The sequence below is a fragment of the Camelus ferus genome, chromosome 32 (genome assembly GCF_009834535.1).
Source record: "Camelus ferus isolate YT-003-E chromosome 32, BCGSAC_Cfer_1.0, whole genome shotgun sequence".
Classification (NCBI taxonomy): domain Eukaryota; kingdom Metazoa; phylum Chordata; class Mammalia; order Artiodactyla; family Camelidae; genus Camelus; species Camelus ferus.
The window spans coordinates 12,213,570-12,239,915 of NC_045727.1; the positions used below are offsets into that span (position 1 = coordinate 12,213,570).

At 50.0% G+C, this 26,346-nt stretch overlaps 1 protein-coding gene, 1 long non-coding RNA gene and 3 gene segments (V, D, J or C); 1 reads left to right on the top strand and 4 right to left on the bottom strand.

The window, feature by feature from the left end:
• Nucleotides 1-26,346, bottom strand: part of LOC102523413 — a 442,357-nt gene that overhangs the window by 187,796 nt on the left and 228,215 nt on the right.
• LOC102505801 overlaps nt 1-26,346 on the bottom strand; it is a 222,123-nt gene that overhangs the window by 184,574 nt on the left and 11,203 nt on the right.
• The window catches only part of LOC102521144, a 383,406-nt gene that overhangs the window by 180,744 nt on the left and 176,316 nt on the right, over nt 1-26,346 (bottom strand).
• LOC102511799 (immunoglobulin lambda-1 light chain-like) overlaps nt 1-26,346 on the bottom strand; it is a 401,923-nt gene that overhangs the window by 169,583 nt on the left and 205,994 nt on the right. The gene's annotated exons all lie outside the window — the stretch shown is intronic.
• Nucleotides 17,077-26,257, top strand: LOC116660953. The gene is made up of 3 exons (XR_004316657.1): nt 17,077-17,086; nt 25,236-25,240; nt 26,176-26,257. It is a non-coding gene; the product is annotated as an uncharacterized LOC116660953 (long non-coding RNA).

Sequence of the window (26,346 nt, forward strand, 5' to 3'; positions counted from 1 at the left end):
ATGAATGTAATTTAAAAGGTGAAGGTATGAAAACATTCACTTGAGAGTAATTCCTACTAACAAAACTTGGAAATGTTAAAAATTATTCTTAACACTTATTAAAGATGGTAAGAAAAACTTTATTCAAGGCAGGAATACTACAGCAGGGTTTTGTAATAGAGCTTAACTCTGACTCCAGCAAGGACAAAGGACAGGGAATGGGGTGGGTGTCAGTGGATGGAAACTTACTGGGAGGAAACATCAGGGGTAAGGGTGGATTCTGGCTAAACCAACTTGACAAGATCATTGCTGAGGACAGGCCAGGGTAATAAGATATGAGGGTGAGAGAGAAAAGAATTTAATCAGATGTCAAGGGCAGGGGATTTTTCCTAAACTGACTCAGCAGGATTCTTGCTAAAATTGGACTAAACAGGCAGAGCAACTGGATAAAGACATAGCCCAAAGTTTGAAGTGTGTTTAACTATTGCTGCACAACAAATTTCCACAAAACTAACAGCTTCAATATTACCTCACACTGTTCTGAGAGTTGGAAATCCAGGAATAACTCAGCTGGGTGATTCCGGCTTGGGGTTTCATGAGATTGCAATCATCTGAAGGCTTGACTGGGGCTGGTGGATTTTCTTCCAAGACAGCTTACTCACATGGCTGTTGAAACTCCACAGTTTCCTTGCTGGCTGTTGGGAGAAGGCCTGTTCTTCCCTCTGGGCATCTCTACTGGGCTACCTGAGTGTTCTTAAGGCATGACTATGCTGACTTCTAGAGTGAGTGATCCAAGAGAGTGAGCAAGGAGCCTGCAGTATCTTTTATGACCCAGTCTCAGACATTTCACTGTCATTTGCACAATATTCACAATGTTCTATTCATTCGGAGTAAGCCACTAAGTCCAACCCACACATCAAGGGGAAAGTAATTAACCTCCACCTTTGAAGGGAAGAATTTTTGGACATAATTTAAAACCACCAGGGTACACACTTGGCAGCCACAAATTGTATATGTATCTCCTATGTGCACAATGTATTCTTCCAAAGCCTCCAAAAGTTGCATCCATTACGGCATTAACTTGAAGTCTAGAATCTTATCTAAATCAGGTCCAGATGTGGATCAGGGTCCAGTTGTACAGCATCTTAATATTGTTCTTCTAGATCTGGAGATGTGAATGAAAGAGATGAGTTCATCTTCCCAGCTACTTCCACACCCAACATACAGTGGTGGGACAGGCGTAGGTAACCTTTATAGAGGTTACTCCTGTCCAAAAGAGAGGAGGGGAGAGGGGAGTATTCAGGAGTCAATAGCAATTCTGAAATCCCACCAGGTACATGTTGGCAGCTTACTGATTAGGATTCAAAGCCTGAAAACTCTGGGCTTCATTCTCGGAATTCTTGATTCTGCCCTCTGACATGCTTCCCTTTTTATGAAAGGTAGTACATGGTTACAGTGAAAATGTTTTCTTAGCCCGGCCTGCTTCCTGCTTGTAGAGGGCAGAAGTCCGAAGCTGTCTATTTTGTACGCTCTCTGGTCTTTTCAGTCTAAGCTAGGGGCCTTTCTTTAAATGTGTTCTCTTAAAAACTGTGTGTGTCTCCTGTTAATCTTACTGGTGTTCATGCCAAATCACTCCAAAGACACAACCACACATCTCTTCACGATAAGGCCTACTCTATCTTGGTTTTCTGCTGAGATAGCTGAGGGACAACACCCTTAAGCTTTGTAGAAGTCCTGTTTTGTGACAGATGATCTGAGTCACACCCCTAAACTCTGGAAGGCCTTGGCCTGACTAAATGGTCCCGTGAAGTATCACATTCAATCCTTCTGAGGCTTAACAAAGAATTTTAGTCACATTCATCTTTAGACCACCTTTCTTTTCTTTTTCAATTAAAGAATGTTTACTTGAAGTATAATTGATGTGCAATATTTAGACCATGTTTCTTCAGTGCCCCGGATATGATCTTGGCTTGGTACCCATTATTTTAGCATTTTTTGCCATCTTAAGAGACTGGGAAAATTTCAAAACCCGCAAGTTCTGTCTCCTTTTCCGTGTAACAGTCTTTCCCTTAGCTTTTTAATTTCCCTTCATATTGTACTATAGGCAGCAAGAAGAAACCAAGCAACACATCCAGCTGTTTAGCTGCAAGTCTCCTTAGCCAGATCACTCAGTTAGGTACAATTTCTACTTTGAGCTAATGAGGTACCTTTTCTACTTCTCATAAAACTGCAGGTGTAGCATTACTAAACTTTCTGCTGCTACATAACCTGTTTCTCAATTTTCTAATAACATGTTCCTCACTTCCTTTTAAGCCATAGCAGAACCTTCTCAAAGTCCAGCTTAAATTTTTTTTTAAAATAAGTCTTGTGCTAACACTCTCCTCAAAGTCCTTCCAATTTTGTTCACTGCCCAGTTCCAAAGCCACTCTCATATTTCAGTCCAAGATCAAGGTGCCAGCAGATTTGGTTCTTGGTGAGGGCACTTCTTAGCTTACAGATGGCTGCCTCACATGGCAGAGAGAGGGAGAGAGAGCTCTAGTCTCTTTCTCTTCTTATAAGGACAGTAATCCCATCATAGAAACTCTACCGTCATCTAAACCTAATTATTTACCAGAGGACCCATCTCCAGATACCAACACATTAGGGGTTAGGGTTCAAAATGGGAACCCTATCTTGATAGAAGGAAACCTCTAACTTGTCTTTGTATTTACATCCTCCTAGACCAACCTAATACTGTGTGTCACCCAGGATTGGCCCTTAGTAAATGGTTGAGTGAATGAGTTGATGTGTGGTCAGATGGGTAGATGGGTGAAGGTCTGAACCCAAGATATATATCTGTGAAATGAGAGTTTTAGATTAAATAATTATGAATTTCCCCCTAATACTTTGTGGTTAAAAAATTTAAAGATACGGGCTTCATGTAATAATGAGATAAAATTGGAAAGTGAAAAAGAATGAGGCAGACAAGCAAATAAATCAGAGGTATCTTGAAAATTTGGCAAAATGTCAGAATAAGAGTAGAGTACAATGTTTGGATGATAATCATTTCTTCTGTTCTTAAAGTTTTCTTTGTTATAACAATTTAACTCTCACCTATAGTTTTCTTTAATCTTTGATAGAACTTTGGGTAATAATACATGTTTGTAACCTGTAACATTTAAATTTTATTCAATATTTTAGTTATACTGTGCATACAGTAAGCACTTCCATACCTATCTATTTAAAAAGTTTATACTGATACCTCCTGTTTAATTCCAACCCTCCTAAATTCAGTCTAGGCTACTTTTCCATATTATTTCTCCCTTCTTTTTTAGTGAAACACTACCTCCTATGAACTACAATATATTTTGCCCACTTGCTCAATTCTGGAAACATATTACATGGATTCAGAATTGTCAACTCACACTACTTATGTAACCAAAACTGCTACTAGCACAGCCATCAGTAGCACTCAGCCTTATCCTTATGCTGGGCCCCCGAGAGGGTGAGGGCAGCTTTGTTTCCAAGGAGGGAGCCTGCGAACTGGGTGGGAGCCTGTGTTTGTTGTTTGTGTCATAAATCAGTGTTCAGGGAACTTGGCCAGGTTTCCGCTAGCACCGGGATGGATAGTGACCACTGGGAAGGGGACCACGCCAGTGCTGGAGCCACAGGTCAGAGTGACTAGGGGCTCCTTCAAGACAATGTGAGTGGTGATGGGAGATAGTGGGGAAAGAGTGCTCACCTGTTCATTCAATGAAAAATACTGTTTTAATTCCTTTGATTTTTTCCCCCTCCCACTTGTAGCTTGCCTTTTGCGTTCTAACTGGTATCTTTTGATGAGCAGAAGCTTTTACTTTTTATGAAGTCCAGTTTATTTTTCCCTTGTATCCTTGGTATCTTTGTGCCTTTTCTATGCCAAAGTTAGGAAAATATTCTTTTATTACTATTTTATTATTCTCCTATTGTGTTTTTCTCTAGAACTTTTATTGTTTTGGTTTCACATTTGATTCTATAATCCATCTTGAATTAATTTTTGTCTGTCATGGGAGGTAGGGAGTCCGAGTTTCTCCCCCACTTCAGTTGTTCTAAAACCATTTATTAAAAACACTTTTCCCCCATTGATTTTCATTGGTACCTTAATTGAAAATCAAGTAACTGTATAGGTGTTGGTTTGTTTATTTTTCCAGCTTTATTGAGATATAATTGACAAATACAATTATATATATTTAGAATGTACAGCATTCATGATGACTGGCTGTATGTATACACTGTGAAATGATTACCAGAATTAAGCTCATTAACACATCCATCATCTCACATAGTGTCTTGTGTGTGTGTGTGTGGTGAGAATGCTTAAGGCCTACTCTCTTAGAAAATCTAAAAGTGTTAGTTTATTTTTGAACTCTTTATTATATGCCACTAATTTGTTTTTCTATCCTTACACCAATACCATGTGGTCTTAATTATTATAGCTTTATAGAAAGTTTCAAGATTACTAGGGCTATTTTACATGCATTACATTTCCATATAACTTTAAAATCATTTAATAATTTCTGCCAACCCACTGGAATTTTAATTGGGGTTGGTTTTAATGTCTATGCCAATATACATATGTGTTGGATATGTGTATTTCTGTGTGAACAATAGGCATGTGTTAGGGCATACGTCCTTGACGTGTACAAGCTCTGAAAATGAACACTTTTCTATGTTTCAGTAAAAACTTCATGAATCATGAAGTTCATGGAAGCGTAAAGGAGGGAAGAATAAAAAGACGTATTTGCAGCAACCTGGGCCTAAATTGGTAAATGATACATGTGGAGGGGGGTGCTGGGGGTTGGGCACTGGAAGTGGAAGTGGAAAGGATGGAGAGCTTGCTTCAGTGCTTAGTGTTTGACTGCAGGTGAGCTGTCCAGAAAGGGGCCACAGCCCCTCGAAGGCTTGGATGAGGCAGCCTTGGTCCCTTACCACGTGGGCCTCTCCGTGGGGTTGTATCAGGCTCCCCGGGACCAGCAATCGGAGAGAAAGCAAGAGAGACAGGCCAAGACCGGCCACTGTCGTTGTGTAAGCTGGTATCAGAGCTGACCTCCCTTCACTTCTGTGCCCTACTTGCTAGAATCCAGTTGTTATACAAATGGGTTGAAGATAGCCTCTGTCTTTCAGCCCCTATGTTGTTTATTTCTTCACAGCAGCCTGTGGCCGTGAGCATAAGCCTTCGTGCACCAGAATCAAATTTTCACACATCCATTTGCTCTAAATATACACCAAATAGGCATATACTTAGCCATTTAGAGCCTGCCTGCTCTGCCTACCCCATGAAACTACACTGAATGTTTGCTAGTTTGCTAGCCTTAGGGGAGAAAAGTCCTTGACCTATAAAGGACACCAAACAGCTATTCTTTGCAGCTGTCTGACCCAGAGATCCCTGGCTGTCCTGCTCAGTGACACATCCTAGAGGCGTAAGCCCCTCTCTGATTCCCTTCCCACCTGGGAGTTCTTTGTCCTTTTCTGGTTTTGGCAATGCACCACTGTTCCTGGAAGGTTCACCTTTCTAAATGTCACCCAAACAAACAGCTCTTGGGTGTGCTACTGCCATCTCATAACCATACTTTTTGTCTTTTTCCTCAGCCAGCCTGAAATTTCACTCACTAGCCCTGTCACTTGGTACAGGCCCACTCAAGGGAGAGGATCTCACAGGATGGGAATATCAGGAAGTGGGGGTCACTGGGGCCATCTGAGTGGACGCCCCCCACAGCCAGCCCTCTGGCTCTCACAGATTCATGTCCCTCTCTCACGCCAGACACATTTCTTGTGTTCAGCTTTGCGCTCAGCAGAGGGTGAGTCCAGGGATTTATGTTTCACTTCCCCACCTGCATCTGTTGCTCTGGAAATGTTTGCTGAACCACAGAAGACAGTAATAGCCTCTGCCAGCCAGAGACGACACACTGCTCACTCCCCATCTGGAGCACATGCTTGCCCCCCAGCGCAGCTCCTGGAAGTGCGTGGTCCTCCCTGAGCAGCTGTGCAGGGATCACAGGTCAGCCCCACTACATGCCCTACAGGAGAAATATGGAAAATGAAAACTGAAAAAATTCTAACACATAATTTCTAGGTTTTGAAAAGAAGAAATAAAATGTATACTTTTGTAGGCAGATACAACTTGCCTCTATTAAAGGAAATAAGTAAACTGATTTCTTAAGAAAAAATAGAAAAATTTTCTATACACCCTAGGAAAACAAAATATGTATATATTCATGGAAAATATCTAAGAAGCTTTCAGAGATCAAATGGTTCTGAATGATTGGCTTCATGTATTTTTTTTACAAGACATTGCAAAGAGGTCAAAATTCCTCGTTCTTTGATAAGTCAGTTATAATAATTATATGTATACCTGATAAATAAAATATGTAAGAGGGAAAGTTACAAACCACTATCCTAAAAGTTGATCCAAATATTCTAAACAGTAAAAAAAAATTACAATCCAGATTAAGAAATCAATAGCCTTACCAATTGTCAATTTTCCAATGTGTAAGTTGCGTTGCATAGTAAGAAATTTCAAATTTAACATCAATAATAGCAAAAACCACATAAAAATTGAAGTAGACACATTTGTAATACACTCACTCTTTCACACAAACATAACGTCACACAGGTTCCACGGGGAGGACTCTGCCCACGAACTGTGTCTCCTCTGCACAGACTCCCAGGAGCCCTCATCCTCCTTGAAACACACGCTGACTCCTCATCTCTTAACAGCCCCTCCCCGACCCAGGTTTGGCAAAGACTCCAGGAGGACGGGGAGGAGGTGACCCCCATCTGCACTGTGTGATGAAGGAGCAGGACCAGGAGCTCCCAGGTGATGGGGCCTCACAGGGAGGATGGTCACAAGTCAGTAAGGACAAACAAGATGTCGTTCAACTCCCTTCCTTTGATGGGTGAGTTTTGGGAATTGAGGTCACATGGATGAGACTCAGAATTGTCCCCCTGGGAGGGACAAGGAGGAACAGGCTGCTGGGACCCAACAGTGACCTGTGAGCAGAGACCCTGCCTAGCCCAGAGAGGACACACTGCTGAGCCTCCATCACAAACACAAGCCCCAGCGCCCCAGCCCTGGGGAGTCTGGTGTATCAGACTGCCAGGGATGTCCTCTCACCCTGGGGAGATCCACAGCGCCTCCTGCTGACCCCAGAACAAACTACAGCTCTCAGTGGAAGTGATGCTGGGGGCAGTGGAACTGATCAGTCCACGAACATCCATGGGCTAAGGCCCATAGATTGATTGTGATATTTATAGACCTGCCACCCATTCTCTGGAGGAGGTAGACGAGGAGGGAGTGAATGATGGATCAACCACATGGTGAAGCCTCCATCAAATCCCTGGAGCAGGGAGTCTGGGGAGTCTCCCTGTTGGCAAGCATATCCGCCCAGGGAGGTGCCATACCCCAGCGCCATGGGGACAGAAGCCCCTGGTCTCACAAGCCTCCCCGAAGTCCACCTCTTCCTCCCCTCCTATGCCTGCTCACCTGGATCCTTTATCACATCCTTTAATAATCAGGTAACCTAGTGTCTCCTGAGTTCTGGGAGGTAAGCTCTCCAATGAATGGAGGCCCAGGAGGGGGTCATGGAACATCTGGTTTGAAGCCAAATCAGAAAGAAAGGGTGGGCCACCTGGAGACCTGCTACCTGAGCTGGGCGTCTGAAGTGGGAGGAGTCTTGTGGGGCTGAGTCTTCACCTGTGGGAACTGACACCGCCCCAGGCAGAGGGTGTTAGAATTGACTTCACTTGTAGGACATCAGCTGTTGTCACAAGAATTGTTTGTTGGGGAAAATCCCCCGCATTTGGTGACCAGAAGTGTTGGAAGTGCAGTGTCTCTGTGAGAAGTAAGGGAGACACAACAGGATGGAATCACCCTGGTTTTCTTTAGAAAGTTTTTATTCCTGTCAATTTACTCCAGACCCTGAGGGAGGAGCGAGTGGGCTCTGTCCTCCCCTGTGTGTGGTCTTGGGACCCCTGTGCCGCCTTCCCTGTGTTGCCCTTTCCTCCCCCAGGTCAGCTGCCACCACAAAGGAGTCTCCCCTGCAGGGACGCCACCGAGCATCTCTGTGACAGAGGCTCAGAGCCATGGTTTGTGGGCCCAAGGGTTCTTGTCTCACTTCCTTGTCATCTGAGATACTGTGAGAAATGATAGCAGCCCCACTGCCATGATACTCAGCACAGTAATAGTCAGCCTCGTCCTCGGGCTGCAGCCCAGAGAGGAGCAGAAGCCCTGCATTGGCCGAGGCATCTTTGGATCCAGAGAAGCGGCTCGGGACCCCGGAATCCTGGTGCTTAATTGAGTCTGAGTAGTAGTCCAGGAGGTACCGGGGAGGGCTCCCTGCCTTCTGCGGTACCAGCTTATAATATAGCTGCCAACACTGTTCCCGCTGCTCAGGGTGCAGGTGAGTCTGGCTGATGCTCCTGGAGACTCAGAGAGGGAGAGAAGCTCAGTCACAATAAGCTGGAAGAGGGACCCTGCAAACACAGGCACATGGGGTAAATGGGGCAGGACCTGCAGGAAACATTCCCAGAGTCTGAGCCACAGGGGCTGCAGCAGGCGGGGACCTGAGACCCGGTCCCCAAGGCCCGTCCCTACCTGTGCAGTGAGAGAGGAGCAGGAGCAGGAAAGGAGTCCAGGCCGTGGTGCTTACAGCCCCCTGGTCCCCATGTTGGGGCTGGGCTGTCCCCCGCCTACTTTTCTTCCCAGGCTCTGCCAGAGGAGGGGCAGCCCATGCAAATGGGTTTCCCCCCAGACACTGCGCAGCCCCTCACTGAGCCCTGGTGCTGGAGCTCAGCTCACAGCCCAGATTCAGTGGGATGGAGGGTGGCATCCCCCTTGGGAGACCCTGGGAAGAGGCACCTGCTGAGACCACAGGGGTCCCTGCTGAGGGGACTCTGCCAGCCAGAGAGGACACACTGCTGAGTCCCCATCAGGAGCACAGGCCCCGCCCCCAGGCCCAGCTCCAGGGAGTGAGTGCTCCTCCCTGAGCAGCTGTGCAGGGACCACAGGGCAGCCTCACAGCGCCCCTTGCTGGTCAAATGTGGAAAATAAAAAATGAGAAAAACCTAACAATTTCTGCTTTTAATAAAAGGAAATGAATACATACATTCCTTGGAAGATAAAACTTGGCTCTAATAGACTAAATAAGAAAACAGTGATTTCTTAAAAAAATTTATTATATAATTATACTATAGGAAAACATAATATATATTTTTTCCACGAGGAATATCTAAAAAACCTTTAGAGATCAAATAAATGGCTCCAAACAAATGGCTTTGTATATTTTTTATAAAATACTGAACAAGATATAAAATTTCCTAGTTCTTTGAGATAGCAGTTAAAACAGTTACAAATACACCTGATAAATAAGATATTAAAGAGGGAAAACTACAAACCACTGTCATTAAATATTGATTAAAGTATTCTAAATGACTTAACAGTGAAATTCCACTGTCAGATTAATAAAGTAATAGTGTTACCAACTGTCAGTTTTCCAATATTCAACTTATATTTCATATTCAGAATTTTTAAATTTAACACCATAATAGCAAAAACCTCATAAAAATAGAAGCAGACACATTTGTAATATTCTAACATGCACTTTCACACACACACACACAACATCACATGGGTTCCATGGGGAGAACTCTGCCCACGAGCTGTGTCTCCTCTGCACAGGCTCTCCCAGGAGCCCTCGTCCTCCTTGAAACACACGCTGACTCCTCACCTTCTATCAGCACCTCCGTGACCCGGGTTTGGCAAAGATTCCTTAGAGAATGGGGAGGAGGTGACCCCCATCTGCACCATGTGCTGAGGGAGCAGGACCAGGAGCTCCCAGGTGATGGGGCCTCACAGGGAGGATGGTCACACATCGGTGAGGACAGTCTGCCCAGTCTGAGTGGTTGACCAGCTGTCTGCCCCAACATCCCCTCTGGGATTCTGCATTATGCCCCCTGCTGACCACAGGGTCTCCTCCTCCAGCCCCTGGGAAGTCCCCTGACCCCATGGCAAGTGTTTGATTTTACAGCAGTCTTTCTGATGTGACCCCAGAAGAGGGGGGACAGGGACTTCCTGGTTCTTGGGTCCCCATTCCTCGTATCTGCTGCACTATGCTGGTGTCTTCCTTTACGTGGCTTCCAACCTTGTTGATCTAGCAGAGTTTCTTTGTTTCTCCCACAAGAGTTTGTCCCGACACTTACTGAGCCCGTCCTAATGCCTTCCAGTCCCCACAGGGCTTGATGGGGTCAGTGTGGACCCATCGCCTGGACCCTGACCAGGGGGGAATACAGATCCCTGAGGCCAGGGATCCAGTCTGGAGCCGAGTCTCTGCCATCTCTTCCTGTCCCATCTTGTCTGTCCTTTTTCTCATCAAGACCTGACAGGTGCAGCCACATGGGTGTGATCAGTCCTGGCTGCATAAAGGAACCTTCTGGGAAGATGTCAACACAAAGTTGTCAGTAGCCCATCCCTGAGGTGCCCACCAGTCGATCAGGAGACGATGTGACCCTGTGCTTTCCAAAGCCGTGGGTTCTAGCATGTGGGAAGCGCTGAGAACACGTGTCCCGGCTTCTTCCTTCCAGTCTGTTCTTCCAGTTCCTTGACACTTAACAGGAGTAGGTAAATGTTCCATTGAATGTGAGATGCGCACCCCCTAGAGACACACTTCTGGGATAACTGACGCTCGGTCATCTATCAAGAGCCAGTCTTTTCCTTGATGGTCTCTGATCTCAATAATCTTGCATTAGCAGAATGTGGTCATCACGCCATCTCAGTGGACTGCAGCTCAGCCCCGCCCCACGCGGCTCCTAAATCTGACACTCCTTCCCGACCGCTTTCTATACTTACTCCTACCCCCGAAACACCTGGCATCTGACTGTGCGCCTTCCCCTCACCTGCTCCCCCGTCATCCCCGACTCCACAGTTCAACCCTTGTGTCCAGTTCACATCCCCACGTGGTCCCTTCCCTCACTCTCACCTCCTCCTCCCTCACCTTCTGTGTGGAACCCACACATCATCAATTTCTGTTTCTTCCTCATACCCTGTCCAATGGCTCCCACGTCCACCCGCCAAGCCCACCTCTTCCTCCTCAGTCACGTGTGATGTATTGACGAGGACACAGGCATCCCTATGTCCTTCAATCTGTATCCAAGCGCTGGAACCTACCGGGAACCTGGTAGTGTTCACTCAAGGGTGTGGATGGACGGACCTCTGTACAATCCTTCCCAATCAGGCACATCTGGATTTCTTGTCCCTGATTCTGACCCAACGTGGGCTCGGTCACCAGTGCAGTCATCCAGGGCTATCCAGGAAGTCTTGTTCACTTTGAGAACAGCAGACAAGGTTCTGCTGACAAGGACTGGGTTTAGGGGCAGAATTTGAGAGGTGAGGACACATGCTCTAGACAAAGTAACTTCATGTGGATTTAAGACTCCACGTTCAAGAAAAACAAAGAAAGGATGCAGCTGTGTTGGCTGAGCAATGGGGGCTGCCCAGGGAGCCCCATGGCTAGGGGACAGTAGGTTTTTGTCTCACTTCCCTGCCGGCCTGGAGCACTGTGCCAGCACTGAGGCTGCTGTCATAACATCCACAGTAGTAATCAGCCTCATCCTCAGCCTGGAGCCCAGTGATGGTCAGGGAGGCAGAGCTGCCAGACTTGGAGCCAGAGAAGCGGTTGGGGACCCCTGAGGCTCGATTGTGAGCATTGTAGATCAGAAGTTTGGGTACCGTTCCTGGGAGCTGTTGGTACCAGCTCAAATAATAACCACCCCCGATGTTGCTGCTGCTTCCTGTGCAGGTGATGGTGACCGTCTGGCCCGGGGATCCAGACATGGAGGACAGCTGAGTCAGCACAGACTGGGCCCAGGACCCTGCAAGGGGGAGAGACAGAGGTGCTGCTTCTGGGTTCCAGACACAAGAGGAGGACCCAGAGCATAGGTGTCCTGCCAGGGCCTCTTCCCCTGTCCCTCATCCAGTCACCTGTACAGTGAGCCAGCAGGGTGAGGAGGAGAGGGGACCAGGCCATGGTGGGGATGGTCACTGGGTCCTTGTTTCCTGTAGCCCCACAGCTGAGCAGAGTGTCCCCAGGTCTCTCCTCTAATCCATATTCTGGGAGAGGGAGGGGCCAGTCATGCAAATCATACCCACAAGCTCTCTGGTCCCTCCCTGGCCCAGGGTTAGGTCCCAGGGGTTGGGCAGGGTCAGGGCTGTGTGGGGCCCAGGCTTGGGGAGTGTTCCATCTGGGAGCCTTGAGCAGAGGGCACCAGGCAGGTCCAGGAGGTGGTCCTAGCTTCCGTCCTCTAATGATGTGTATCTTCCACCTGAGCCCAGCACACAGTAGGTGTCCAGTAAATGGTGCCGACTGATCAACTCCTGAGTACTCAGCAGCCATCTTGGTTTGAGACAGACCTGGGATCTGCATGTGTCCCGGTTCTGTCCTGACCCATCATGGAATCTCCCTGCCTCTGACATCTAGGAAACCCTTCTGGATGGGGACAACCAGATAATGTGTTGTTACCAGGACAGGCTTTGGGGGCACAAATTGAGATGCTGGGGCAACACGTTCTCAACCTTGTTCCCAGGAGTGGGTGTGTGATCCTCGATTTTGGTCACATAAACAATCAAGACCACACACTTGTAAGGTCGCTGTCCAAGTGTGCAGGTGTCAATAGAAAATTTTCAGTGGTAGCTTTGCCCAGAACCCTGCCTTCTCAGGACCTGTACAACAGTGCCCCCTACTGGTCTCTGATCCAGGGCCCCCCAGCCCCTCTGTCACCACCCAGCACTCCTGGAGGGCAGCCTAGTTTTGCACACGCATCTTTGTCATCTTACTCCCCACATGAGTAGACGGAGGAGGCTCCTCCATTGGGTTTGGGACTGAGACATTAACTGTCTAGATCATTTCTAGAAAGTGAATGCCCTCCTGGTGCTAAAGCTGGGAAGTATTAAACAGTCCTTCTCTTGCACGGGTTTCAGGATCACCTGGCATCTTGTCTGATCCTTCCATGTGCCTGGGTCAGTGCAAATACAGGGCCATCATGAACCACGTTCAAGGGGGAGGGTACAGCTCAGTGGTAGAGTGCGTGCTTAGTGTGCACGATGTCATGGGTTGAATCCTCAGTACCTCCACTGAAAATAAGCAAATAAACTAATTACTTCCAAAGAGAAACTTTCAAAAATAACTAAAATAAACCAAGTTCATAATGTAACAGTCTACAGTGTACCCTCCTGGTTCATATGGACAAAAATTCCGTATGTGTTACCCTGACAGGCCGACACTTTATTGTTGGTGGTGGTCTTGTTGTGAGGGACTCCTGTTAGATCCCCACCCCCAGGGCCTGATTTCAGGCATCTGATGGCTCTCTTGGCCCCTAGAACACAATGTAGTAGAGACACAGTGTCCTCCCATCCTGCACCTCAGGCTCCATTTGCCCTTTAATTGTTCAGCTGAGGATTCATTCTTTCCTCTTCTGAATCTGGGATGGGTTCATGATTTTGTTTTTCCATTTTGGTATAATTTTTCAATTGCTTTCAGTTTAAGGATTGAGGGTGAGTCATTATTATAATCACCTGTAATTAATGACTGACTTAGTTAATTACGTGGAGGTGCTCCCTCGTCTTCTGACCCTAGTGGCCTCCACAGCTGTTACCCATCCCCCTGGGAACCTTACGTTCATTCAGTAAAGTCCCCCATAGATTGGCATGGAAGACAGAAGAAAAAGTTCTAGAAACGTTCCTGTAATGTTGAGGTTCTGTGTGATAATGAGGGTTGGATCATAGGCTCTAGACTCCAACGAAATGAGATCCATTCAAATAACCTCCCAATAAAAGCAGAACAAAACAGAAACCAGAGTGGGAGACAGCTAGACTGATGGAGGTAAACTCGGGAGAGGAGCTGGTCCCCCATGGGAAGGGAGGGTCTCCTGCACCTTGGCGAACAGGAGCTCCTCCCACCTGGACAGGGATTCTGCTTCATGAAGGTCTCAGAGCCCAGGGCTCACCAGCAGAGCCTGGGCCAGGCTCATGGGACACGTGGGGACTGGCCAGAGCAGGACTGGGTGCCCTGGGTCCCACGGGCGGGACTTGTCTCCTCCTTGTCCTCCCCAGCCAGCACGAGGGGGGCTACTCTAGATACTGGTGACAAATGGTTTGTCCCTGGAAGACCAGTAAGAGAGGAGGATAATTTCAGCCCATTCAGGATGATACTGACTCCAGAACATCTCTCTCTCTGGTTCTTGTAGCTGAAGTGACGGCAGATTCCAAAACCACAGCTGGTGTTGCCCACAGCGGGGGCAGGGACTGAGGGGTCACACTGGGGAGAGTGGGGGGCAGATGCCCATCTCCCATCCCGGGGACTGGAGTCCCAGCCCATCCAGGCTGTGCTCAGCTGTGTGACAGTGGTCATCACCCTCCCACTCAGCAGGAGCCCTGCAGGGGTCAAGGAGGCTCTGCCATCAGAAAAAGTCAGGAGGATTTTATTTGTCAGATTTATCCTTACCTATTTCTTAGTTTGAAGACATTAGTTGGTATTTTTACATTTTATTGTCAATTTCTGATGGTTCATTGCCAGCATGTATTTTACTGCTCACTTCCGCACGTTGATTTTGGATCTCAGACCTCAGACTGAAGCTTTTAGACAAGAAGTATCCCGGGGTCACCCTTAGACGCTAAGATGGGAGGAGCCAGGACCCACCACTGTCTACCACTTATAACATCTCCACGGGGAGGTTTTTATCTCAGAGCAAGTCCTGTCTGCCTGTGGAAACACGAGCAGGCTGACATACAACAGCAATGCTCATTCTCAGATGTGAGATGAGGAAGAGGCTGTGACAGGGTCAGATTTGCTGTTCAGAGGAAACTCAGGTGTTTCCTGAAGATGTGACAACAGAAAGTGACCCTGAGTGAGACCTGGTCCCAGGCAGAGCAGCAGTGATGGCCCAGTGGGGAGAGCATAGGGCTGGTTTTAGTCTCACTTCCCTGTGGGGCTGGGGCACCGTGTGAGCATTACTGCTGCCGTCCCCTGCAGCACAGTAATAGTCAGCCTCGTCCTTGGGCTGCAGCCCAGAGATGAGCAGAAGCCCTGCATTGGCCGAGGCATCTTTGGATCCAGAGAAGCGGCTCGGGACCCCGGAGCCCTGGTGCTTACTGGAGTGTGAGTAGTAGTCCAGGAGGTACCGGGGAGGGCTCCCTGCCGTCTGCTGGTACCAGCTTATAGCATAGCTGCCAACACTGTTCCCACTGCTCAGGGTGCAGGTGAGTCTGGCTGATGCTCCCAGAGACGCAGAGAGGGAGGGCGGCTGAGTCAGTACAGGCTGGGAGAGGGACCCTGCAAACAGACACAGCAGAGTCAGGAGAAGGGATGAGATGCAGCTGTTTGGGGACCTGAGGCAGAAGGAACCACTTGACTGGGAGCTGCCTGGTCCCCGAGGCCTGTCCTACCTGCACAGAAGGAGAGGAGCACGAGGAGGGCAGGGGTCCTAGCCATGGTGCTCACAGTCCTCCTTAGGCCACGAGCTGGTGCTGGGCTGCCCTGGCCTCTCTTATCCCTCCCCGAGGGCCGCCAAGGAGGAGGAGCTGTCACGCAAATGTGTCCCCACCTGCTGCCACTCCCCCATGTGCACAGACATGGTCTGGAGCCCTTGGACAGGGAGCCTCCCTGGTGACTGTTTTCCCCATGGGTGGCCTTGGGAGGACAGCTGCTGGGACCCGCTGCAGGCCCACGTGCAGGGGACCAGAACAGGCCCAGAGGGGACACGGCTGCCCACCCGACACCGGAAGCTGAGGTCCCCACCCCGAGTCTCCCATAGAGGAGGCCAGCCCTGCCCTGAGCACCTGTCCTGCCTAAACCACCACAGACAGCCTCACGGCGCCCTCTACTGCTCCCCAGGAGAACCTCTCCTTTCTCTCTGGCCTGAAATCTCACCTTCACCTGTTTCCCTGACTCCTGTGTTTCCCACTAGTGAGTCATCCCTACAGGGAACCATGCAGGTGTGACCTGGTGTGACCCTCACTGATTCGGGTCCCGGATCCGTAGGTGATGGGCTATCGGGAGGCATACGTGACGTCCTGACCCCGGAGAGCATGTGAACTGCCGCGGAGCTGAGAAAAGGACACAGGGAACAAACAGCAGCAGAGATCTGCCAGTGCGGGGGCTCAGAGGTGGCAGGCTGGCTCAGGGCGCTGCGTGTGACCAGGACCTCCCAGAGGGGACACAGACACTTACAGAGCAGGGCACGGAAGGAATCTGGGGAGATGCAGGCTTAATTCAATTGCTGCCCCTCTTCCTTCTCTACTCCAGTCCACAACCTACAGCCGTCCTGGTTGTGGAGCAGAGCTGGGATATTGGGACCCTGGTGTCTTAGTGTAGATCCCCTCAGACACCCAACTAATCTTGTAGGGACATAAGCAGGTGCCCGGTGACTGTCACATGGACAGATGCTCAGTGTCCACATGCCCCCAGGAACATCTGCATTGATGTTGAAGTGTGGAAAGTCCACTGCCCCCAGAACGAATGCGCTACACAGTGTTTTGAATCTGTTTCTTTTTATATGTTCTCTCAGAATTAAATCTTCAAACGGCATCTGATGAATCACAAGACCCCTCTCACAGAGGGAACAGAGCACAAGCTTGTTCTACCAGAGTCCGTCCAGCCTAGATCCTTTGTTATCAGGTGAATGGGTCAGAGCAGCTAAAGGACATGTGCTTCTGGAACCAAAACAGCTTCCAGAGTGCTGTGATACCTCCAGGCGGGGCCTGAGGAGGTCAGGGCTCGGACTTTGTTCCCTGAGAGAAAGCACCTGCCTCCACATTCCAGCTACAGCCAGTCAGCCTGGGTGCAGGGCCCGGTCAGAAGAAGCCTGAGTGGGGTTCAGGCTTGGCGGGTTCTGAGTGGACCCACAGCGCCCCCTGGTGACGCTCATGGAATGTTCGTGGTGGTGGGAATGATGCAGTAGGGATGGCAGCCCTTTTTTCCTTCCAAGGAAGAATCAACCACTCAATAATCAAATAAGGAAATAAAATAATTATGTGCATTACATGTCTTTGAGCCCCTGCAGAGAGATTTCTTTTTTATTTCCCTCTGTTGTATTTCAGATGTGTGTTTCCATACACTTTATTCTCCTGGTTCTATTTCTACCTCCGTTGACCTCCTGCTCCATGTTCCCAGTGTCTGTACCTGCTCATCCGGGGCTTTGATTTTGTACCCTACACGTATGTCATCACTGAGTCATCTCATTATTGCTGCCAACGGATACTGTTTTCACACCAATATTTATTTTCCCGGTTGTTGATATGACAAGTGACATTTTTACTGGATCCTGGACTTTGGGGAGATGACATCAAGAAACTCTGAGTCTCCTTTAGTCTTCGTTGGTCAGGGATCATCCTGCAGCAGAAGGTTGGGGTGTGTTCACTGCCACTGACCCAGCAAAGGGGGGCCCTGACCCCACTGCTCTGTGCTGCTGACTCCATCCTGGGGACCGTGGGGCAGCTGTGGTCAACAGCTCCTTCGCATCCAGGGGGCATGGGGACCAACCACCTGCTGGGCATGCTGACCTCAGGGAGAGAAGCCGGGCTGAGAGGGGCTGCTTTGCTGCAGTGGGCGGGTACTTGGCCCACTGGGCTCTGTGGCCACCAGGACACCAGAAAGGGAGGGGCACTGCAGTGTCCATCCCTGCCCCCAGCTCAGGTTCACTCCTGTTAAGCTAGGTGGGGTCAGGGCTTAGACCTCACTGGCCCTACAGTCCTAAGTAGGGGGACAGAAGTGCAGACTAGCCTGCCTTGTCTCCCTCGTTCAGTCTCACACTGAGGGATGGGGAGAAAGCCCAGCTCCCCCTGGGCTGCCAGAATCCTGGGTCGAGAACTAGACAGCTGACCACACCAACGGCCCACCTGGCTCAGGCTGGATGACCTGGTGGGATGGAGGCTCCTCACCCTGGACCCCTAGACACTCCCCCAGGGCCGACAGGGCCAGCTCACTTCTGTCAGGGGGGCTGGGAGCACAGGTCCCTGCCCAGCAGTGCTGAGACCCCAGCTGAGGGCACAGTGCAGGGAGTTTATTTGTCCAGCCAGAGATCAGCAAGATCAACAGGGAAGATTGTCCTGCTGGTGCTGTATTCCTGAGTCTCATGGCTGGGGGATGGGATTTGGAGCTGAGCCCAGATCATCATCATAATGTGAGGGGGGACGTCCCTTGGAGAGATGGACACAGCCTGGGGGAGGCTGGAGGAGGCATATGGCCTGGAACCCCTGGGCAGGGAATGGGGGCACGGCGACCCCTCCCCCTGTGGTGCTGACATTTCACCTTCCCTCTTCCTCTCCTGCCCCTCAGGGCTGAGCCCTCTGAGCTCGGGGAGGTTTTGGTAGCACTTCCCCGCGAAGTTACATCACTGTGTCAGGGTAACTACCATGGTACAGAGAGCAGTCATAGTCGGCCTCCTCCTTGGGTTGGGCCCCCGTGATGGTGAGGGCGGCTTTGTTCCCAGAAATGGATCCGGAGAAGCGACTGGGGACCCCAGAGTAGCGGCTGCTTGTGCTGTAGATAAGAGCTCGGGGAGCCCGGCCTGGTGTCTGCTGGTACCAACCAGGGTAGTAACTGGTAGTGACAGACCCAGAGCTGAGGCCACAGGTGAGTGTGACCGTCCCTCCTGGAGACACTGACAGGGACGGCTCCTGGGTCACCACAGTCTGAGAATCCACCCCTAAAAGTGACAGAAGAGAGACAGAGATGGTTATGGAGACCAAGATCACGCCAACATCTGTCTGTAGGCGCCCCCCAAAGATGCAGTGTCCCGGCCCCTGACCTGAGCCGTGAGCGAGGAGCCCGAGCAGAAGCACCGTCCAGGCCACGGTGGGGATGCACCCGGGACGCGGCTCCTCAGCCTCCTGGGCTGCACTGTGGGGTCCTCGGGCCTTTTCTTGCCTCCTGGACCCACTGGGAGGAGAAGGGGCTTCATGCAAATCAGCTTCCTCCCTCTCCCTGCCCAGTGTCACCTGATGTCCCCTGGGGGAGGTCTGGAGGGAGCAGATGTGGGGACGTCACCTTGATCCAGGAAGGCACGGTAATGAGACACTGAGTGATGGGGGTGACCCCTGTCACCAAATGTACTCCCCCCAACCCTGTGACCTCAGTCCTAAATCTCTTCCCTGTAGAGCCTGAGGGCTGAAGGAGGAGATAGTGGGATCCTCTTCCTGGGCCCAGAAATCTATTCCCCCCCAACAGCTACCCCCATCCCTGGGACAGGTCTCCCTTCCTCCGTGAAATCTCCACTTGTCTTTTTCGAAAGAGCTGAGCTGTCCCTCCTCCTCCAGCAGTGATTCCACTGGGAAGTCACAGAGCCCATGTCTCGGGTGGGAGGGGACAGGGGTCTTCCTGGACTCAGTCCTGGACCACAGGTCAGGCCCACAGTGCCTCCTTCTGGTCACAGGGCACAACCTCACCAAGGATGAGAGACCTGAGAGCCCAGCTGGTTGGGAAGCTCACCTGGTCCCTGTCTCCATTCACAGGTCCATGGTCGGCTTCCTTCTGTGGTTCTTTTGTGCTGAGGCGCATCCTATAATGTTTTCATTTCCAAATGGAGCCCTAATCCATGGAAGCTGCAAATCTGTTATATGGAACCATTAATGGATACAGCCCCTTCCCCTGTTTATAAAGTACAGTCTAGAAAAGCTATCTGACCCATGGATGCACCAGTGCAGGTCTCAGTGACAAGGGGACAGTGAGTTTGTTCAAAGGACATGTAGGAACACTGTTGAGTCCCCAAGAGGGGCCCAGGCCCTGCCCCCAGCCCAGATCCTGGGAGTCAGTGGTCCTCCCAAGCAGCTGTGCAGGGACCACAGGGCAGGCACACAGCTCCCCCTGCTGGTCAAATGTGGAAAATGAAAAAAAAAAACCTAAGAATTTCTGCTTTTAAGAAAAGGAAATCAAATACATAACTTTCCTTGGAAGATACAAATGGCATTATTAGAGGAAATAAGTAAACAGAGTGATTTTGTAAGAGAAATACAAAATTTTATTCTAGCATTGGACCATAGGAAAATATAATATATATTTTTTCATGAGGAATAGCTAAAAAACATTCAGAGATCAAATGGTCCAAAAAAATGGCTTTGTATATTTTTTATAAAATATTGAACAAGATGTAAAATTTCCTAGTTCTTTGAGCAAGCAGTTAAAACAGTTACAAATACAGCTGATAAATAAGATATTAAAGAGGGGAAACTACAAACGACTGTCATTAAATATTGATACAAATATTCTAAACGAAGTCCTAACAGTGAAATTCCACTGCCAGATTAATAAAGTAATAGTGTTACCAACTGTCAGTTTTCAACTTATATTTCATATTAAGACATTTTAAATTGAACTTTAACATCATAATAGCAAAAACCACATAAAAATTGAAGCAGACACATTTGTAATATGCTAACACACTCTCTTTCACACACACACAACATCACACGGGTTCCACAGTGAAGACTCTGCCAACGAACTGTGTCTCTTCTGGACAGACTCTTCCAGGAGCCCACATTCTCCTTGAAATACACACTGACTCTTCATCTCCTAACAGCCCCTCCCTGACCCGGACTTGGCAAAGACTCCGTGGAGGACAGGGAGGAGGTGACCCTGATCTGCACCATGTGCTGAAGGAGCAGGCCCAGGATCTCCCAGGTGATGGGGCCTCACAGGAAGGACGGTCACAAGTCAGTGAGGACAGTATGCCCAGCTCCCCTGGAGTCTGGGTGGTTGACCAGCTGTCTGCCCCAACATCCCCTCTTGGACTCAACATTGTGCCTGTTGCTGGCCATGGGGCCACCTCCTCCAGCCCCTGGGATGTATCCAGCCCACATGTACAGTGTTCCATTTTACAGCAGTCTTTCTGATGTGACCCCAAGAGAGGGGAGAGATTTCCTGGTTCCTGGGTCCCCATTCCTCGTATCTGCCGCACTGTGCTTGTGTCTTCCTTTATGTGGATTCCACCCTTGTTCATCTAGTTTTTTCTTTGTTTCTTCCACTAGACTTTGTCTTGGCACTTAACAAGCCATCCTAACGCCTGCTTCCGGCACAGCCTTCCAGTCCCCACAGGACATGACGAGGTCATTGTGGACCCATCACATTGACCCTGCCCCTGAGGCTGGGGTCCATTCTGGAGCCGAGTCTCTGCCATCTCAGCCTGACCAGTCCTGTCTGTCCTTTTTCTCATCAAGACCTGACAGGTGCAGCCAAGTGGGTGTGATCAGTCCTGGCTGCATAAAGGAACCTTCTGGGAAGATGTCAACACAAAGAGGTGAGCAGCCCATCCCTGAGGTGTGCACCAGTCGATCAGGAGGAGACGATGTGACCCTGTGCTTTCCAAAGCCATGGGTTCTAGCATGTGGGAAGCGCTGAGAACACGTGTCCCGGCTTCTTCCTTCCAGTCTGGTCTTCCAGTTCCTTGACATTTAACAGGAGTAGGTAAATGTTCCATTGAATGTGAGATGAGCGCCCCCTAGAGACACACTTTAAGGATAATTGACGCCGGATCACCTATCAAAAGCCAGTCTTTTTCCTGATGGTCTCTGATCTCAATAACCCTGCATTAGCAGCATGTGGTCATCACGTCATCTCAGGGGACTGCAGCTCAGCCCCGCCCCACGCGGCTCCTAAACCCCAGTTCGGTTCCACTCTTTCCTGACCCGATTCTATACTTACTCCTTCCTCAGAAACGCGTGGCCCCTGACTGTGCGCCTTCCCCTCACCTGCTCCCCCGTCATCCCCGACACCACAGTCTGACCATTGTGTCCAATCCACACCCCCATGTGGTCCCTGCCTTCACTCTCACCTCCTCCTCCCTCACCTTCTGTGCAGAACCCATACATCATCATCTTCTGCTGCTTCCCCGTATCCCATCCAGTGGCTCCCACATGCACCCGCCAAGCCCACCTCTTCCTCCTCAGTCACATGTGATGTATTGATGAGGACACAGGCTGCCCTACGTCATTCATGTAGTACCCAATCACTGGAGCCTACTGGTCACCTGGTAGGGGATCACTCAAGGGTGTGGATAGATGGACCTCCGTACAGTCCTTCCTAATCAGGCACATCTGGGCTTCGTATCCCTGATTCTGACCCAACATGGGCTCAGTCCTGGCACAGCAGCCCAGGGCTATCCAGGAAGTCCTGTTCACTTTGAGAACAGCAGCCAAGGTTCTGCTGACAAGGACTGGATTTAGGGGCAAAATTTAAGAAGTCAGGACACATTCTGTACATAAAGTCCCATAGGGTTGGTCTAAGACCCACATTTCAGACAAAACAAAGAAAGGACACAGCTGTGTTGGCTGAGCAGCGAGGGCTGAGGGACAGTAGGTTTTTGTCTCACTTCCCTGCTGGCCTGGAGCACTGTGTGACCACTGAGGCTGCTGTCATAACATCCACAGTAATAGTTAGCCTCATCCTCAGCCTGGAGCCCAGTGATAGTCAGGGAGGCCGAGCTGCCAGACTTGGAGCCAGAGAAGCGGTCTGGGACCCCTGAGGCTCGATTGCTGTTACCATAGATGAGCAGTATGGGGGCTGTTCCTGGGAGCTGTTTGTACCACTGAACACTATAACCACCCCCGATATTGCTGCTGCTTCCTGTGCAGGAAATGATGACCCTCTGGCCTGGGGATCCAGACACGGAGGGCGGCTGAGTCAGCACAGACTGGGCCCAGGACCCTGCACGTGAGAGAGACAGAGATGCTGCTTCTGGGGCCCAGACACAGAGGAGGACCCAGAGCCAGGTGTCCTACCAGGGCCCCTTCCTCTGGCCCTCATCCAGTCACCTGTGCAGTGAGCCAGCAGGGTGAGTAGGAGAGGGGACCAGGCCATGGTGGGGATGGTCACCGGGTCCTGACTTCGGTGGCCCCACAGCTGAGCAGAGCATCCCCAGGTCTCTCCACTTCTTCATACTCTGAGAGTGGGAGGGGCCAGTCATGCAAATAATTTCCCAGCTCTCTGATCCCTCCCTGGGCCCGGGGTCCACTCCCTATGCCTGAGGGGGCAGGGCATGGGCTCTGATTGGGCTGTGTGGGGCCCAGAGGTGGGGGGTTCCCAGCTGGGAGCCCTGAGCAGAGGACTCCAGGCAGGCCCCGGGCGTGGCCCAGCTTCCATCCTCTAATGATGTGTATCTGCCGCCTGAGCCCAGCACATAGCAGGTGTCCAGTAAATGGTGCTCACGGATTGACTTCTGAATAGTCAGCAGCCATCCTGATTGAGACCTGGGATCTGCGTGTATCTCTGGTTCTGCCCTCACCTATCATGGAATCTCCCAGGAAAACCCTTCTGAATGAGAGACAATCAGATAATGTGTTGTTAAAGGATAGGCTTTAGGGGCACAAACTGAGATGCTGGGCAACATGTTCTCAACCTTGTTCCCAGGAATGGGTGTGTGATCCTTGATTTTGGTCACATAAACCAGCCAAGGCCACATGCCTGTTAGGTCGCTATCAAGTGTGCAGGTGTCAATAGAAAAATTTCAGTGGTAGCTTTGCCCCAAACCCTGCCTTCTCAGGACCTGTGCAACAGTGCCCCCTACTGGCCTCTGTTCTAGGGCCCCCCAGCCCCTCTGTCACCACCCAGCACTCCTGGAGGGAAGACAAATCTGGCACGTGTATCAATGTCATCTTATTCACCAAATGAGTACATGGAGGAGGCTCCTCCACTGGGTTTGGAACTGAGACATTAACCGTCTAGATCATTTCTAGACAGTGAATGCCCTCCAGGTGCTAAAGCAGGGATGTACTGCACAGTCCTTCTCTTGCATGTATTTCAGGATCACCTGGCATCTTGTTAGATCCTTCCATGTGCCTGGGTCAGTGCAAATACAGGGCCATTCTGAGCCACGTTCAAGGGGGAGGGTATAGCTCTGTGGTAGAATGTGTGCTTTCATGCCCAACGTCCGGGGTGCAATCCTGAGTACCTCCACTGAAAATAAGTGATAACCTAATTACTCCCCCAAAATACCTAAAAATAAATGAATAAAATAAACCAACTTCATTCTGGAACAGTCTACAGCGTACTCTCCCGGTTCATATGGACAAAAATTCTATACGTGTTACCCAGACAGTCCAACGCTTTTTTCCTGCTGGTGGTGTCGTTCTGTGGGACGCCTGTTAGATCCCCACCCCCAGGACATGATTACAGGCATGTGATGGCTCTCGTGGCCCCTAGAACACAATATGGTAGAGGCACAGTGTCCTCCCCTCCTGCACCTCGGGCTCCATTTGCTTTTAACTGCTCAGCTCAGTATTCATTCTTTCTTCTTCTGAATCTGGGATGGGTTCATGATTTTTTTTCCATGTTTGGTCTAACTTTTCAGTCGTTTCAATTAAGGATTGAGGGTGAGTCGTTATAATCATCTGTAATTAATGACTAAATTAGTTAATTAATTGGAGCTGCTTCCTCGTCTTCTGAGCCTAGTGGCCTCCACAGCTGTTACCCATTCCCCTGGGAACCTTACATTTATTCAGCAAAGTCCTCCATATACTGGTATTGAAGACAGAAAAAAGGTTCTAGAAACGTTCCTGTAATGTTGAGGGTCTGTGTGATATTGAGGGTTGGATCATAGGCTCTAGACTCCAATGAACTGAGATCCTTTCAAATAACCCCCCAATAAAGCAAAACAAAACAGAAATCAGATTCAGAGACAATTAGACTAACGGGAATAAACATGGGAGAGGAGCTGGTCCCCCATGGGAAGGGAGGGTCTCCTGCACCTTGGCGAACAGGAGCTCCTCCCTCCTGGACAGGGATTCTGCTTCATGAAGGTCTCAGAGCCCAGGGCTCACCAGCAGAGCCTGGGCCAGGCTCATGGGACACGTGGGGACTGGCCAGAGCAGGACTGGGTGCCCTGGGTCCCACGGGTGGGACTTGTCTCCTCCTTGTCCTCCCCAGCCAGCACGAGGGGGGCTACTCTAGATACTGGTGACAAATGGTTTGTCCCTGGAAGACCAGTAAGAGAGGAGGATAATTTCAGCTCATTCAGGATGATACTGACTCCAGAACATCACTCTCTCCAGATCTTGTAGCTGAAGTGACGGCAGATTCCAAAACCACAGCTGGTGTTGCCCACAGCGGGGGCGGGGACTGAGGGATCACACTCTGGTGAGTGGGGGGCAGATGCCCATCTCCTGTACCAGGGACTGGAGTCCAGCCCATCCGGGCTGTGCTCAGCTTGTGTGACAGTAGTCATCACCCTCCCACTCAGGAGGAGCCCTGCGGGGGGTCAAGGAGGCTCTGTTGTTGGACCAGTAAGGGAGGCTTTAATTTTTCAGATTTATCCTTGCGTGTTTCTTAATTTGATGCCATAAATTGCTACTTTTCCATTCTACTGTCAACTTCCAATGGTTCATTGCCAGTGTGTATTTTACCGCTCACGTCCGCATGTTGATTTTGGATCTCAGACCTCAGAATGAAGCTCTTAGACAAGAAGCATCCTGGGGTCACCCTTAGACGCTAAGATGGGAGGAGCCAGGACCCACCACTGTCTACCACTTATAACATCTCCATGGGGAGGTGTTCATCTCGGAACAAGTCACGTCTGCCTGTGGAAACACGAGCAGGCTGACATACAACAGCAATGCTCAGTCTCAGATGTGAGATGAGGAAGAGGCTGTGACAGGGTCAGATTTGCTGTTCTGAGAAAACTCAGGTGCTGCCTGAAGATGTGACAACAAAAAGTCACCCTGAGTGAGACCTGGTCCCAGGCAGAGCAGCAGTGATGGCCCAGTGGGGAGGGCATAGGGCTGGTTTTAGTCTCACTTCCCTGTGGGGCTGGGGCACCATGTGAAGTGTATGAGCCACTCTTGTATGCAGCACAGTAATAGTCAGCCTCGTCCTCAGGCTGCAGCCCAGAGATGAGCAGAAGCCCTGCATTGGCCGAGGCATCTTTGGACCCAGAGAAGCGGCTCAGGACCCCGGAGCCCTGCTGCTTATCAGAGTCTGAGTAGTAGTACAGGAGGTACCGGGGAGGGCTCCCTGCCTTCTGCTGGTACCAACTTATGTAGTAGCTGCCAACACTGTTCCCACTGCTCAGGGTGCAGGTGAGTCTGGCTGATGATCCCGGAGATGCAGAAAGGGAGGGCGACTGAGTCACCACATGCTGGGAGAGGGACCCTGCAAACACAGACACAAAGGGCAGATGGGGCAGGACCTGTAGGAAGCATTCCCAGAGTCTGAGCCACAGGGGCTGCTGCAGGCAGGGACCTGAGACCCAGTCCCCAAGGCCCGTCTCTACCTGTGCAGTGAGAGAGGAGCAGAAGCAGGAGAGGTGTCCAGGCCATGGTTCTCACAGTCCTCTGGTACCCACGTTGGGGCTGGGCTGCCTCAGGCCTCCTTTTCTTGC